The sequence below is a fragment of the Budorcas taxicolor genome, chromosome 4, assembly GCF_023091745.1.
Source record: "Budorcas taxicolor isolate Tak-1 chromosome 4, Takin1.1, whole genome shotgun sequence".
NCBI lineage: Eukaryota > Metazoa > Chordata > Mammalia > Artiodactyla > Bovidae > Budorcas > Budorcas taxicolor.
Window position 1 is genome coordinate 59,944,131 of NC_068913.1, and position 17,374 is coordinate 59,961,504.

Sequence of the window (17,374 nt, forward strand, 5' to 3'; positions counted from 1 at the left end):
CCGTCCTAGCCGCCCAGGGCCTTCGCTAAATGTTAGGGCTCTACCGCTATATCCCAGGCATTTCTTAGTGGAATTCATTCAACTGAGGGCGAAGAACTGACTGATTTTGTTATAGTGGCAACAGAGTTAACCCATGGAGTTGATCCTTCCTAAGCATGATGACAGAATCCTAGATATAAGGGTTGTTCAGTTGCTCAGTCGTGTCCAAATCTTTTGTCAAATGTTAGTCCATCACCCAGGAGATATGCCAAAAATAGGTCCATTGTTGAAATCCTTGGTGATTCCACACTTAGTACTTTATTTTAGTGTGGCCTATAAGCTAGATATAATACCAATCCAGAGTCACTGAAAATATAGAAAACAAACAACAAATATTTTTGAGCCATATCTGTTTCAGTCACATAAAGTAAAGCCACTGAGGCTTAATTTACAGCCAAGCTAGAAACCTAGAACTTTATAAAAGCTAGGTTTGTATTTTCCTGGAGATATTCCTCTGAGCTTTTATAAAATACTTTTAAGAGACCCATTTTTAGGATTTATCGATTGTTTTTATGTTTTCTGTTTTATGAACTCTTGTGGTATAAAGTGTCCTAGTTACTTTCTGGTACCATGTGAAGTTTGGATGATTATAAAGCTACAGGAAAAATACAAAAAACAACTCATTGGTCTAATGAGAGTGGGGAATTGCTCCAATGCCAATGCCTCACATGGTAGAAAAAGAATCCTTGAAAAATCATGAAAACACAATTATTTTTATCTTTAATAAGTCAGCTACTAAAAAGTAGCTGTTATCTTAAAGGCTCAAGAAAGTCCATATCTTATAAGCATAGAAAAGCATACATTTTTAAAGAAATAATTTAAAGAAGGGTTTAATATCTGGTTCAATGTCTTAATTAAAAACTTGTATATTTTAAAATGTTTATTGAGTACTTATTGAAAGCCATACTGAGAATAGAAAGTAAATATTGACTAACTTGTCAATATATTTTAAGTGCATGATGATTTGTCAATTTGCTAAATGATGTAGAGTTAAGAAGAAAGTCACTAATCCAGCTGGTGCTATTTACTTCCTCAAAAATCTTTTAAAAATCTTTTCTACATTTCTATCAATGTACTAGGCCCTAGGAATGCAACATAAGAGCTAAAGAGACTCACACAACCACACACATCCAGAGTGCCTGCATTCAGGTTGTTTTCAGAGTAATGCAGCAATAGAGAATACATAGAGAATACACCCAGTTACCTAGTCCTGGGTGACTAGGACAATAGAGGACATTTAAGACCTCAGGTAGCTATAAAACCTTGTGATGAAAGAAGCACAAGATGGGAGAGCATGTAACCCACTGCAGGGTGCACACAAAGCTTCCTGTAGGTGATAATGCGTGAGCTCAGTCTTAAAAAAGTGCAAAAGTTAGCTAAGCAAGAAATAAGTGCAACAGCAGCCTGGAGAGAATAGCGTTTGCACAGAGTTCTTAGAGTGAATTAGTGGTGCTTATTAGTGAAGTAGTGGGCTTCCCTGGTGGCTCAGAGGTTAAAGCATCTGCCTGCAATGCGGGAGACCTTGGTTTGATCCCTGGGTTGGGAAGACCCTCTGGAGAAGGAAATGGCAACCCACTCCAGTATTCTTGCCTGGAGAATCCCATGGACGGAGGAGCCTGGTGGGCTACAGTCCACGGGGTCACAGAGTCGGACACGACTGAGCCACTTTCACTTTCACTTTATGGGTATCTGATTAGTTCAGAACTCTGTGATTAAGTCAGTAGAAGGGAGAAGGAGAGGAGCAAGCAAAAAGCAAGAGAGAAGGGCCCTGGGAGCTATACTGAAGTGTTTTATTCTATGTTAAAGATAGCATGAATTCACTAAAGGGAGGAAGGTAGACTTACTCATATTCACATTTTAGAAAGATTATTTTTGAGATAGAATAGAAAAGTGATGGGAGAGAGTCAAGGATAAGCAGGAAATCTAGGTAAACTGCAGTCATTAAAAGGAGAGACAATGGGGGGTTTCATCCTGAGTGGTGACCTAGCCCCACCACTTGAGTTGGCATCTCAGGCAAAGTGGTCAAAGTGGCGAGATGTTTGTCGATGACAGGAAACTTGTCCTGGGCCCACCCTCCCAGATCTCTCAGGCTGAGAAGAGGGCAGGGGAACTTTCGGGTCAGGGGTGGGAGTGAGACCAGGACCATACCAGATAATTGCCTGCCTGGGGGCTGAAGTCTGAGGCCTTAAGGCTCCTGGCACACTGCCTCCTTCAACTCAGTTCACTCTAGGAAATTACCATGGTGACTGATCAAAGCTGAACTCCTCACTGCCTATTTTTTAAAAAGGCCTGAAACTAAATCTCAGAATCTACTTCAGAATCTATATTTCTTGGTACATGGACAGACCGGCACTCTCCTATCCTGCCAGACCTCTTGCATAAATACTTCCACTTTAAGGGTTCTTCCATCTCATTCAGAAAATAAAGAAACAGCACCTCCCTCCCCAAATACTCAACAAACTGACAAAAACATAGGAGAGATAATGAGATGATGAACTAATGGAGTGACAAGGAGGAAGAAGGAGGAGGGGGATAAATAAATGGCTATTAAGAAAATTAACTAACACTGTTCGGTCATCCATTGAATGGGAAAATTTTCAAAGAAAGGATAAAGGGTGGTTGTCAGGTTTCTGGTGTAGGCTTTCATGAGGATAAGGAATACGAACGTGAGAAAAATGGGAACAAGTCCTGATGTGCAGAGTTCAGGTGTTGGCATTCTGTTCCAGGTGTCTATGCTATATGCAGCTGAAAATGTCCAATGAGCATTTGAATACATAGGTCTGAATTACAGGCAAGAATTCTGCAATGGAAATAGTTATGAGCAGCTAACATTTTTGAACACTTAACCTGTGCCAAGAGTGATTTTAGGCATTTTATATGTATTTAAATCTCAACCACAATTATTTTCCCATGTGATAGACTACAGTGAACTGAGGCACAGGGGAAATAAAGTTTCTAAGATCACACAGATCTAAGTGGCACAAGGTTGGTTAACCAGGATTATACTGAAGTCCTTGGTGAGCAGTTAAAGTAGAGTAGATGAAAGAAAAGGAAAATTACTGTATGTTAAAGCATGAATAAGAGGTAAAGAAGTAGAAAAAAAGAGTGCACATTACTGTTTTCTCACACAATATTCAGGCCTTACTGGCCACTGAGGATAAAAGGGGATGACAACAACCATTTTTGTTTCATTTGTTGATTCTTACATAACCTCAAGACAATCATCAAAATAAGGAAAGACATTGATAAAGTTCTCCCATGTAATGATCAAACCCCATTCAAGTTTTAATATCTTTTACAGCAAAAAACATCCAGCCCCGGACCACACATATTTGTCATTTCTCTTTAGTTTCTTTCCATTTGAAATTGTCTTTCCCTGGTTTTAAGGACTTCATACTTTTGGAGACTGTAGGCTGGTTATTGTGTAGACTATTCCTCAGTTCGGGTTTATTTGCTACTTCCTCGTGATCAGGCTCAGGTTATGCCTGTTGAGTAGTAATATCACAGAGGTAATACAGTGTACTGACTGCATCTATTACGTGGTACGTGATTTCCAGTTTTCCCATTACTGGAGGTGTTAGCTTTGATCTCTTGATTAAGGTAGTGTCTGCCTGGATAGTAGCTGTGAAGTTATTCTTCATCTCTTTGTAATCAGTCAGGTTTTTATTGGGAATTATTTTGAGGTTATGTGAATATCCTATTCGTGATCCAGTGTTTGACTTATGCACTCATTTATATCAGTATGAACTCATAGATCACTACTTTATTCAGTTGGTTATGATCAATACTGTCAACGTTTTTTTTTGTTGTTGTTTAATTTTGATGCTCAAGTTATGTCATATTTGATTATCAGGAGACACTTGAAGCTAGATTCAATGTGCGTTGGCATGTCCCCACACTTCTATTAACACATTCTTACTTTTTAGCAAAATAAAATTCCCAGCCTCATCTTGTACTTTCTCTGTCTCGGTCCTGGAAGTAAATTTTTCCCTTCAAGAAGGGATGGTTCATTTTACTGAATGGTGCATAGAAGCCATATCATGACACCACTTTTATTGGAGTGTTACCACTCAGGACCTTAAATCCCCATTTCCTGTGCCAGGTTGTACTTGAATGAAGTACGTTCAAGAATGTTGAGTAATTGATAGAAGAATATGTTCCAACTTTAGTGAAAATATTCTCATTCATGGAATCACAGCCTTTCCATATGGACAATTTATACAATATTAGCACTTTCTGCCAGAAAAGGCAATGGCACCCCACTCCAGTACTCTTGCCTGGAAAATCCCACAGACAGAGGAGCCTGGTAGGCTGCAGTCCATGGGGTTGCGAAGAGTTAGACACGACTGAGCCACTTCCCTTTCACTTTTCACTTTCATGCATTGGAGAAGGAAATGGCACCCCACTCCAGTACTCTTGCCTGGAGAATCCCAGGGATGGGGGAGCCTGGTTGGCTGCCGTCCATGGGGTCGCACAGAGTTGGACACGACTGAAGCGACTTAGCAGCAGCAGCAGCAGCACTTTCTGCATCAATTAGACATATAGCATTGAATATTGGAACCAGTCTGGTTTCTTTTTTCAGCTGCTCTTCAATGTCAGGTGCAGATAATCCCCCTGTTAATTATTCTATGTTCTTTCTGCAGGCATCCAATTGACTTGATTACTTATCTCCTTCCTTAGCCTCCTGAATAAGAATAGCCATAGCTCCCCCAATAGCAAGCAACATTTTGCAACACTGGTCCTTCTAAATTTATTCAGGACCAAAACGAGTTCTCTTATGTCCTCCTATTACATAAACAAAGACAAAGAACATCTCAGAGATGTTAATATACTCCAGAAAAACAAAACGGTTTATATTGCCGATAGAATTCTAGGTCTAGAAAAATATGATCTTTGGGTTAATAATGTTCTGTTCTCCACAAGAACAATAGGAGAATGCTTCTTTATATTTGTCTAACAAAGATGATTAATTAAATATTTTTCCAGAACAACAACAAAAAAGCATTTTATCTGCCCTTAGAAATCTACTTGCTATTTTCAAATGACTGAGTTTCCAGTCTCTGTTGTTTAGGTTTTTTGAAATATTTAAAGCCAGGCATTTCAGCCAGGGCACCCCCCACAATATTTGTGAAAATTTTAGACAGTGGAAGAAAGGTAAGGTACTGGCAAACAGTGTGGATTGAGGATGGGTTGAGTCTTTTTAATCTGGGAAAGAACCAAGCACATTTACAAACTGAGGAGGAAGAGCTCATAGGGTGGGAGAGAGTGGTGATACAGAGAAAGAGAAGAGTTGTTGAAACAGGTTCCTGTGGAGACAGGGCCTGCCTTTTGCATAGTGCTCAGTGGTGGGCTGCCGTCTCTGGGCTCGCACAGAGTTGGACATGACTGAAGCGACTTAGCAGCAGCCATGGTGACAGATTGGCAAGCATAGAAAACAGAGATCCCCTGGTCTCGAACTTTGATGCATGATTTGGGCATAACATTGGGTTGGCCAAAAAGTTCATTCAGGTTTTTCTGTAAGCTCTTATAGAAAAAACCTGAACAAAGGTTTTGGCCCACTCAATTTCTCAGCAGTGATATAAACTAAGTAAAGTCAAGTCACTCAGTCGTGTCCGACTCTTTGTGACCCCGTGGACTGCAGCCCACCAGGATCCTCAGTCCATGGGATTCCCCAGGCAAGAATACTGGAGTGGGTTGCGTTTTCCTTCTCCAGGGTATCTTCCCAACCCAGGGATCGAACCCAGGTCTCCTGCATTGGAGGCAGATGCTTTAACCTCTGAGCCACCAGGGAAGATGATATAAGCTAAGGCTTCAGGTAATACCCGAGTCCTTATCAAATCGGTACTTGTGAGTCTCTGCTCAGACTGTCAGAGCTATCTCAAGAATGTTCTAAAGCTCTGGAGCCCATGAAATTTATAGTACAAGGGGAAGTGGTGTGGTTCATGACTGGCCAGTCACCAGTGAATCAAAATTATACCATTCTCCCCACCCCCAGGGGTAAGAAGTGGGAGATTAGAAGCCCCTTCGACATGACTGGACGTTTAGAGATGATATCGCTAAAGAAGCAGTAAGGTGTCTGGTCAAGGAGTCCTTGCCTTTGAAGCTTTTCTTTCATTCCAAATTAACCTTCTCTTCCTACCTAGTGCCTTACCCAGAAATACAGTCACCATGGTGTTTCCTTTGAGGCTCAGTGCTTAGCCTGGCTATAGGATAATTTAGCAGGTGACTAACACTTCACTCTAACTTTTCTATATTGAAAGGGATGGATGTATCTTGTGTGTATGTGTGCTAAGTTGCTTTGGTCATTAGCACACACACAATACATCCGTTTCAACAGACTAAAGTTAATTTTAAGTGATTGCAAGAATTATTAAGAAGGTTGAAGAGACTCGAGTTTGAGTTTCTAGGAGGGAGTCCCCAACCATAGTGCACAACAGGACCACCGAAGGGACTTCTGCCCCTGCTTCAGGTAGAGGCTGCCTGTGGAATTAAAGTGCTGTTATGACAACCAACTGCCCCCAGAACCTTTTTTTTTTTTTTCCTGCTAGATGCTTCCCAGCCTCTCCATAGTTCCAAATTCAAGTCATGAAAATATATCTAATTGAGAGACTCCACATTACATTCTGAGTCCTAGGTTTGAAGGGATTCCTGCTTTCCACCCTCTGAAGTACAGAGGACACACTAGAAATAGATTAAGTTGTGTACTGAATGGGCCAACATCTACCACAGTGTTCTACCTATACTCTTGCAATAAGGTTGGTGGTTCCTTCCACCAGAGATACTATTTCCTTGACCAGTGGCTGTCAGAGATTAGACACCACTCCTCATTCTGAACGGGTTATTGCTTGAGTGCCAAGATGCCTTTGAAATTAAAATGAGGAAGAAGGAACTTCAAATTTCTTACTCCAGCTAGGTAGTTTTCATTTTATGCAAAAAGGCAGCACGAGAAGGAAATTCATCCTTTACCTCTGACTCTACAGTTGAGTTTTTAGCATAAAGGACCAACTATAACATTCCTAATGTCTAAAGACTGACAGTTTTAAGTTTAAAAAGACAGTCTTTTTGAACAAAAAACACTAAGACGAAGTCTCAGCTCAAAGAGACAATGAGGTTGGATTGGCTAGAAACAAGTAAGAAACAGAAATCAAGTGACACGTCTAAAAGTGTTAGTGTGTTCCCAAACCATTTCTTTTTCAACAAACTCTAGTTTGATTGTGCTGAGTCCCCAAGAACAAAGTCCAAAAAGTACAAATTACTGAAACAAATCTGAAATATTGAGGGCTACAAAAGGAAAAAATGACATTTACACATATGTATGAAGAGGCATAAAATTATGCCCTGGGTCTTGAAGAGAAAACCTATAAAAATATAGAGATTTTGTGCAGATGCTGGATTTTAATATATTTTGAGCCACTGTCTTGGTGAGGTCATAGAACAAGGTCAAGATACTGATTACAAGCTGAAGGCTTTTCTAAACAGTATAAACTATCCCAATATGCATCCCCTAGGGAAGGGAAGAGATGGAATGCTGGACAAGAATATGGAACTTGGAACATATTGTAAAGCAGAGGTCATGTGGTGTTGGTCTACAGGCCAAATTCAATCAGCAAACAGGTTCTATTCAGCCAGAACTACCTAGGAGGTCACAGGTTATTTTAAATTTTTTGCTATGTTTCTCATTGCTTTTTTCACAGTCAAAATTTCTAGATTACCAGCTTTCACATAAAACTCTAGTTTCCTGTCTTTTTTGGAAGTTTTTATAACCTGGGTTCCACAATCTATAACGGTGACAACAGAGGGATCTTCGATATTGCTATCCCCAGTTTGCTGGAAACCCACCACACACTATGGTGGCCAATTTCACTTATTTGACTTTCTGACAGGTCTCTGTATGTATGCGAGTCGGTAATTGCTGCACAAAAATAGTCAGCAAAAGCAAGTCCCACGTGTTATAGGGCTCAGTCTCTTGAATATGTCCTTAAAAGACTCCAGGTGAGATAGAATGCTCACCTGGTGGGAGAGGCATTCAGAGGGCTCCACAGGCAGACTGCCAATACACAAATCTTGCTGCACTCTGCTCAACAAACATTTGTGAAAGAGATGAATACATGAAGCAAAAAAAAAAAAAAAGGATAAATAAAGATGGTGGACAATTGATGAGTCTGGTTGTCAACTTTACTCATTTAAAAGCTGATTATTGTTTCTTACGGAATCTGGATTCTGTTCTTATTTGTAGCAAGTTTTCACATATTAATTGAACAAACATTTGTTACTTATATAAAGCACTATGCTAAGTGTTATGAGAATATAACTAGGCATCACTGTTTCCAAGAAGTTTAATCAAAATATCTATAAAATGGCCAAAATTATCCCCTTTGAACTTTGCAGTAAATAGTAATTTAAAAACGATGGAGTCCTATTTACACTACTTTCATTGACTAATCATTTGTTTAATAATGTATTTCCTTTTTTAAAAAGGTAACGCTGTGTGTTAGTTGCTCAGTCCTGTCTGACTCTCTGTGACCCCATGACTATAGCCTGCCAGACTCCTCTATCCATGGAATTCTCCAGGCAAGAATCTTGGAATGGGTAGTCATTCTCTTCTCAAGGAGACCTTCCTGACCCAGGGAAAGAAGCCAGATCTCCTGCAGTGCAGGCAGATTCTTTACTGTCTGAGCTACCAAGGAAGCCCTTTTCAAAAAGGTAGCATACTGATCAGAGAAGGCAATGGCACCCCACTGCAGTACTTTTGCTTGGAAAACCCCATGGACAGAGGAGCCTGGTGGGCTGCAGTCCATGGGGTCGCTAAGAGTTGGGCACGACTGAGCGACTTCACTTTCACTTTTCACTTTCATGCATTGGAGAAGGAAATGGCAACCCACTCCAGTGTTCTTGCCTGGAGAATCCCAGGGACAGAGGAGCCTGGGAGGCTGCTGTCTATGGGGTCTCACAGAGCCAGACACTACTGAAGCGACTTAGCAGCAGCAGCAGCAGTGGCATACTAATAAAAATGAAAAAGGTTTTGAATATTACAAACATGTTCAAATTTCACACCCCCCTGTTTTATGGTAGAAGAATTAACCTAATCAACTCTTACTTGAACTGATGTGTAAAATGCAAAAGATTTTCATTAATGGAAAAGATAATAAAAGTGAACCATGCATTTTCTAACTATTAACTCCTATTATGATGCTTGTATGTCCTTTAGATTAGTATCAATTTAATAACAAGCAGTATGGTCTTGGTTAAGACCGTTAAATGACATCTACCTTGGGTGAGTCAAACTGATCCTGGCCGGGTCATTCCATGTCTGAAGTCTTAGTATTCACAGCCATAAAAAGTAGCTCATAAAAACTCTGTGTCATTGTCAGGATTAAATAAGATGAGAAGAAAAGGTTTAGTACTTTGCAGCCACATAATAAGTGTTCCATAAGATAAAAATATACTAACAAAAGCATTAAATATTTTCAGGTCATTGAATATACCATGAAGATTCAGACAATGTATGCCAGAAATACCTGACTAGTATCCTGTGAAGTAAAAATGGGTTTCATTTTTAATTTAGAAAATATAAATTCAGTACAATTAAAGGATTTTCCCATCAATTTCATTGTACTTTTAATCTCTAAGATTAATCTCTAAATTTTATGTTAGCGTCAGATAAAATACTTAGACAATTCAAGTCCAGTAAAGATGTATTTAAAAACATCAAACTACCTCTGACCACTCCTCTTTTCTTAGATATGTGGTAACACACTATACATACTATTTTCCATTGAGTTGTTTTGCTTAAGAATATGCAATGGTATGTATATTCCTTAATCTATTTTCTAGTTGCTTAATACTCAATTGTGTGTATGTAGCAGCACGGTTTATTCAACCAGTGCCCTTGATGGATATTTTCATTATTTCTGCTTGGCCAAATAGTGCTTCATGAATAGTCTTGTGAAGACAGTAAGAGGGTCTTAGGTTGGATCTCTAAGACAATTTCTAACCTAAGTGGAAATTAAAGATATCCTGTAAAGTCTAGGAATTAAAGTACTTTACGAAATGCTAGATTATTGCCTATATGACAGGCCTACTCTTGACTTCTTATGTTATTGTGACAGCATAGGATGCAGTCTGCCTCTTTATGAAATTCGATGGTTTGCTAAAGTTTTTTGCCCTTTTACTCTTGCTACTGAAGATAACTCACGTCTTTCTGCCTCAATGAGATGCCAGGAAAGTTCCTTACTAGAAAGCTGACATTAAATATTTTTTGTGGCCCATTATTGCATCTTCTCATTCTCACACACATTGTAAAGAAAGATTTTAAGTTTTTTTTCTTTTTTCTCTCACCTTTCTCTAAATTTTAACCACTTTAGTTAAAAAAAATTCTAATTACATTTTTATTAAGCTATAACTAACAGCATAAAATTCACCACTTATTTAAAGTCTATATTTCAGTGTACTTTATCATAGGCAGAACTGTGGAACCATAACCACAATCTAACTTTAGAACATGTTCATAATCCCAATAAGAAACTCCAGACCCATTAGTGGTGCCCACCCTCCTGACTAGGTACCTATTAATCTACTTGCTATAAATTTGCCTATCCTGAAAACTTTCCTTGGCCAAAAATCAAACAATATATGGGTTGTTTTTTATTTTGGAGCCAACTTCTTTTGCTTATCCTAATGCTTTTGAGATTGGTCCATGTTTTAGGACTAATAAACATGTTGTTGATTTTTTATTGCCAAAAAATATTCCATTGCATGCATTGATATACCATGTTTTGTTTATTGATTCATCATTTCATGGATATTTTGGAATTTTTTCCACTTTTTGACGATTTTGAATAATGCTACTGTGAATATTTTGTAAACATTTTTGGACAGATCTTTTAATTTTTCTTGGATATGTACCGAGGAGTGGAATTACTGAGTCATATGGAAATTCTATGCATTTAGCTGCCAAACTGTTTCCCAAAAACAGCTGCAACACTTACATTCCTGCCAGCAAACTGAAATGCATGCACAAGGGTTCTGTTTTTTATACAGTTTCACCAACACTTGTTATTGTCTGCCTTCTTGGGTGTATCTATTCTAGAGGATATGATTTAGATTTTCCTCCTGGCTAGTAATGTTGTGCATCTGAACATCTCTTCACATGCTTATTGGCTATATCAATATCTTTTCCAGATAAAGGTCTATTTATTTCTTTGCCAGTTTTTAATGGGTTCAGTTTGCTTTTTATTATTGAGTTATAAGAACTTCTATATATTCTGGATAGATAGTAGTCTCTTTTCAAATACACGATATATAGTGTTTTCTCCCATACTATGGGTTGTATTGTCACTTTGACGATGTCTTCTCTTTGGTTTAACTCTTAGTAAGGTCAACAATTTTTTATCATTTGTGATTTTGCTGTCATATCTGAAAAAACATTTTCTGACATAAGCTTATAAAAACTGACACCTCTGTGTTCTTCACATTCTTTTATACCTTAACTCTTGCCTTTGGGTCTTTGATTCATTTTGAGTCATTTTGCACATATGGTAAGGGTAAAAATTGACTCAGGGATGTTGGTAATTGTGTTTGAAAATTTTTCCTGAAAATACTATCCTTTGCCCACTGAACTGTCTTGGCACAGTGTTGAATCAGTTGACCATAAATGTATGGTTCATATCTGGATTTTCAATTATATTCCATTCTCTATATGTGTCTCCTTATGCCATGACCATACTGTCTTGATTACTGTAGTTTTTTTTAGTAAGTTTTACAACTGGAAAGTTTGAGTACACCAATAAACACAGGAAATGAATCTAAAAATACAGATCTGGGTCAGTTATGAAGGCATTTTCATCTTATTTTGTTTGGGATATTTAATCAGGAGAGTAACAAGATTGGATTTGACTTTTAGGAAGAAGACAAGATGGAGTATCAGTTGGGAGAAGCAGAGCCCCTGTGGCAAAAAGATTCATGGTTAGAAGCCTATTGCAATAGTTAGAAGATAGATAGAAGATGAGATAGCCACTGAGAAAAATGACCATGGGATAATTGGGATAAGATAAAAGTAATCAGTATTTAACAGACAATGAACATAAGTGAGAGGGATGTCAAAAATGACTCCAAATCAAGATTTCAAGCAAGATGCTTGGGAGAACCAGGTATCATGCTGACTTGCATGTTAAGTCACTAAATCTCTAACTTAAGTCTTGAGCTGAGCCAAGAATGGTCTCAGAGCCTTTAAGTGGGGTTGAGCCTGCTAGTGGGTACTCACTAACTGGTCCCATATTAGATATACTGGGTCAGATAAGTCATTGCACTGTGTTAAGAGCCCTCTTACATTTCTCCATGCCTTTGCTAAGGATATTATAACTTGCTTAAATTCCTGCTGAAGTATGTCTATAGCATCCCCTTAACCTGCCAGTCATATAACCCTTCCTTAAAAAGAAATAGTACATTTCACTTGGCTGACTTTGTTCTCTATAAACTAATATCTGGCTAATACATTTTTTCCCAACCACTCAAACCCATTTAAAATGTCCATTAAATAGTTTTGCTAGATATTTACATTGGAACTATCACTCCATAGTTTTTCAAATCTAATTTCCCCTGATTTTTGAAAGAAATCAGAACAGCATTTACCAACATTCCATATTCTGGAACATCTCTTATTTTCTATGGTTTGTAATCGAACATCAACCATCATATTTCCATGGTTTTTTTTTTTTTTTTTTTTTTTTTTTTTGACTACTGGATATAAATCATCTGCATCTTGAACTCAAGATGAAAAAGAAAAGAGACACCTAGGACTATTAACTTAGTATTCTGCATTCATTCTCTCAGGCAGATATAAATTTGAGACAGAACATTAGACCCATTTGTTTGGAGTGCAATAAACAAGCTGGAGAGCAGTAGATGATGGGATTAATGGGGTAGGAAAGGGCCATATCATAGAAGGCAAATTAGCATAGACTGGAAAACCAGGCATATCTTGGTTAGCCATAGTATCATAACATGATTTCAGTACTTTCTGAATAGGTGAGTCTTAAGGACAATGTTTGCATCATCCTAAGGTTCATATGTTGAAACCTAGGCCTCAAATTGATTGTATTAAGAGGTATATTAATAATCTTTGGGAAGTTATTAGATTTAGATGAGACCAGGAGGTCAGAACACACCTGAATGGGATTAGTGTCCTTGCAAGAGTTTGGAGAAACTTGCTGTTCTGTGTGACTGGAGGATACTATGAAAAAAGGTAGCAACTTATAAGCTAGAAAAGGGGTCCTCACCAAACACTGGGTCTACTGCCAACTTGATCTTGGATTTGTAGCTTTCAAAACTGTCAGAGATGTCTGTTATTTAAGTCAATTGGTCTATGGTAAATTTTTATAGCAGCTGGAACTAAGACAATGAGCAAAAAGTCAACTATACTCCCAAGCTGGTTTGCCCACCATGTGTTTACCTAGTATCAGGTAACAATAACAGAAGTCTTTGAGTTCTTTACTAAGTAACAGACACTATTAAGCTCTTTTTACATTCCTCATTTCATTTATTTCTCACAATATGCCTACAGGGCACTATATTAGCATTTAGCTAAAGAACCACCTCCATTCTAGCTACATTACATGACTTTTTAATATAAGGTATTACATAGCTTAAAGAAGCAGAAGAGAACAGTTCCAAAAGCCACACCACAAAATCAATGCTCCTCTTCTAAGATCAGAAAATCCTTGGTCCCCAAACTGACGCTGGTCAGGAAGCCACAACAGCCAGGTGGCTGCCACAATCAAAGAACTGCCATGAATCAGAAGCCTCTCTAGCTGCCAGCCTAGGAATCATTCCATGCTAGCAACAATCTGCACTAGCAGAATGGATGTCCCATGCCTGCCTCTTGGCGCCTACAAAGCAAATGATTGGACGTGATGATCTCTGCTTAATGCTGCCACAGAACAAATGAAATGCCTCCGATTACTCTTCGCCAGCAGGAAAAAACAGAAGTACATCATCTGCTTCACTTCAGCCTTTTAAATTTCAAGAAATGTATCTATTATCATACCCAGAGCCCTAGCTGCAAGTGAGACTGGAATATGCAGCTTTATGAGATATGAGACTGGAATAAGCCACTTTTGATGTGGCTTTATTGGGTCACAGTTTATATAAAATAAAATTCTCCCACTGAAAGTATAGAGTTCAATGACTTTTTAGAAAGTATATGGTTATTTACCACCACAACCAAGATATACAACTTCCCACCACCCTAAAATGTTTCCTGGTGTTCCTCCCCAGTCAGTTGTCACCTACCACCACTGCCCCAGGGAAACATGAATCTGTTTTCTATCTTTGTAGTTTTGCCTTAGAGAATTTCATATAGATGGAATCATATATTACATTGTCTTCTACTGATTTTTTCACTTGGTATAAAGCTTTTGCATTTGCCTGTTATTGCAGAAGCTACTAGGAGTAAAGTGCTACAAAAATTCACTTACAAGCCTTTGTGAATATGCGTTTTCATTTCTCATGAGTAAATTCCTAGAAATGAGATTGTTGAGTTATATGATATATGATATTGAAAGATGAACTGTTGGGTCATATGATATCTGACACTGAAAGATATGACACTGAAAGATGAACCACCTAGGTCAGTAAGTGTCCAAATGCTACTGGAGAAAAGCAGAGAAAATGCTTCAGAAGGAACAAACAGGCTGAGCCAAAGCAGAAACAACATCCAGTTGTGGATGAGTCTGGTGGTGAAAGCAAAGTCCAATGCTGTAAAGAACAATATTGTATAGGAACTTGGAATGTTAGGCACATGAATCAAGGTAAATTGGACATGATCAAACAGGAGCTATTTTGAATTCTAGAAGATGATGGTGTTAGTGTTTCACTCAATATGCCAGTGAATTTGGAAAACTGAGCAGTGGCCACAGGACTGGAAAAGGTTAGTTTTTATTCCAATCCCCAAAAAAGGCAATGCCAAAGAATGTTCAAACTACCGCAAAATTGCACTCATTTCACATGCTAGCAATGTAATGCTCAAAATCCCTCAAGCTAGATTTCAACTGTATGTGAACCAAGAACTTCCAGATATACAAGCTGGATTTAGAAAAGGCAGAGGAACAAGAGATCAACTTCCCAACATCTACTGGATCATAGGAAAAGCAAGGGAATTCCAGAAAACATCTATTTCTACTTCACTGACTATGCTAAAGCCTTTGACTGTGTGGATCACAACAAACTGTGGAAAATTCTTAAAGAGATGATGATACCAGGCCATCTTACCTGCCTCCTAAGAAATTGGTAAACAAGTTAAGAAGCAACAGTTAGGGCCAGACATGGAACAACAAACTGGTTCAAAACTGGGAAAGGAGTACGTGAAGCCTGTATATTGTCCCCCTGCTTATTTAACTTCTAAACAGAGTATATCATGCAAAATGCCAGGCTAGTTGAAGCTCAAGCTGGAATCAAGATTGCAGGGAGAAATATCAATAACCTCAGATAGGCAGATGACCCCATCCTAATAGTAGAAAACAAAGAGGAACTATAAGAGCCTCTTGAAGGTGAAAGAGAAGAGTGAAAAACTTGGCTTAAAACTCAACATCCATAAAATGAAGATCATGGCATCCAGTTCCATTACTTCATGGCAAATAGGTGAGGAAACAATGGAAACAGTGACAGACTTTTCTTGGATTCCAAAATCTTTTCAGATGGTGACTGCAAACATGAAATTAAAAAAATGCTTGTTCCTTGAAAGAAAATTTATTGCAAATCTAGACAGCATATTAAAAGGCAGGGACATTACTTTGCTGAAAAAGGTCTGTCTAGCCAAAGCTATGGTTTTTCCAGTAGTCATTTATGATGTGAGAGTTGAACCATAAAGAAGGCTGAGCACGGAAGAATTGATGTTTTTGAATTGTGGTGCTGGAGAAGACTCCTGAGATTCTCTTGGACAACAGAGAGCTCAAACCAGTCAATCCTAAAGGAAATCAGTCCTATTCATTGGAAGGACTGATGCTGAAGCTGAAGCTCCAATAGTTTGGCCACCTGATCCGAAGACCTGACTCACTAGAAAAGACCCAGTGAGTCTTTCCCAGCTGAGAAAGATTGAAGGCACGAGGAGCAGGGGGCAACAGAAGATGCGGTGGTTAGAAGGCATCATTGACTCAATGCACACGAGTTTGAGCAAACTCCAGGAGGTAGTGAAGGACAGGGAAGCCTGTTGTGCTGCGTTCCATGGGGTCACAGAGTAGGACACGATGACTGATCGACTGAACAACAGCATGATATATGTTTATATGCATGCTTAACTTTATAAGATTTTCAAGCCATTTTCCGAAGTGCTCAGAGTGTTTTGCATTCCCACCAATTATGATATGAGGGGTACAAATATTCTACACCTTCATCAGCATTTGATAGTATAATTCTTTTCCTATGCATTCTAGTGGTGTGTATTATGCTATGCTGTTGTTTTACTTGCTTTGCCTTAATAACTAATAATGAATATTTTTGTGATATTTTCTATATTTCATTCACTTATCCGTTTATGTTTAGTATCTATTCAAGTTTTATTTTTTAGTCATGTCTTTTTGTCTTAACATTTAAAGAGTTGAGTACATATTCTAGATAAAAGTCTTTTTTGACAAATAGTCTTTTGTGTCTTGTCATTTTCTCTCAAAGAACACACGTTTTCATGATGTCTTACATATCTTTGTTTTTTGGTTTATGCTTTTTTTCTAAAAGATCTTCGATTAACTCAAGATCAAAAAGAAACTGATTTTTATTTTTATCCAGAAGGCTTAGAATTTTAACTCCTGTGTTTAAGTCTGTGATCCATTTTGTGTTAGCTTTTGGTATGTGGTATGAAGGAAGGGCTGAGATTCATTTTTCTAAATATGCCTGCCCAATTTCCTACCATTTGTTGAAAAGATTATTTCTTTCCACTGGATTTCCTTTATACTTCTGCTCAAAATCAATTGAATATATATTAAAAGTCAATTTCTAGGTATTTTATTCTACTTCATTGATCTATATCTGGTTCTCAAAGTATAGTCTAGGTCTTAGAGATCTTTTCAGAGATATCTGAAGTCAAAATTGTTTTCATAATAATACTAAGTCATTAACCTTTTCACTTTTGTTCTCTAACAAATTTTCAACTGAATTTCCTAGTGGCTACACTGTATGATATTTCAACCAACTGAATGCAGAAACAGAAATGAATCTAGTTGTTTCTTAATAAGCTGGACACTAAAAAGATATTTTTAAAATGCCACTCATTCAATTTTTGAAGAGCTTATGAACTTATACCATTTTTCATCAAAAGCATGTTTTCTGATAATGCAATTATATTTTA

General features: G+C 38.1%; 1 non-coding gene across 1 annotated transcript; it reads right to left on the reverse strand.

Annotated features, from left to right (window-relative positions):
• Positions 1–5,758: 5,758 nt before the first annotated feature.
• Positions 5,759–5,830, reverse strand: TRNAW-CCA (transfer RNA tryptophan (anticodon CCA)). Its single transcript has one exon. It is a non-coding gene; the product is annotated as a tRNA-Trp (tRNA).
• Positions 5,831–17,374: the final 11,544 nt, after the last annotated feature.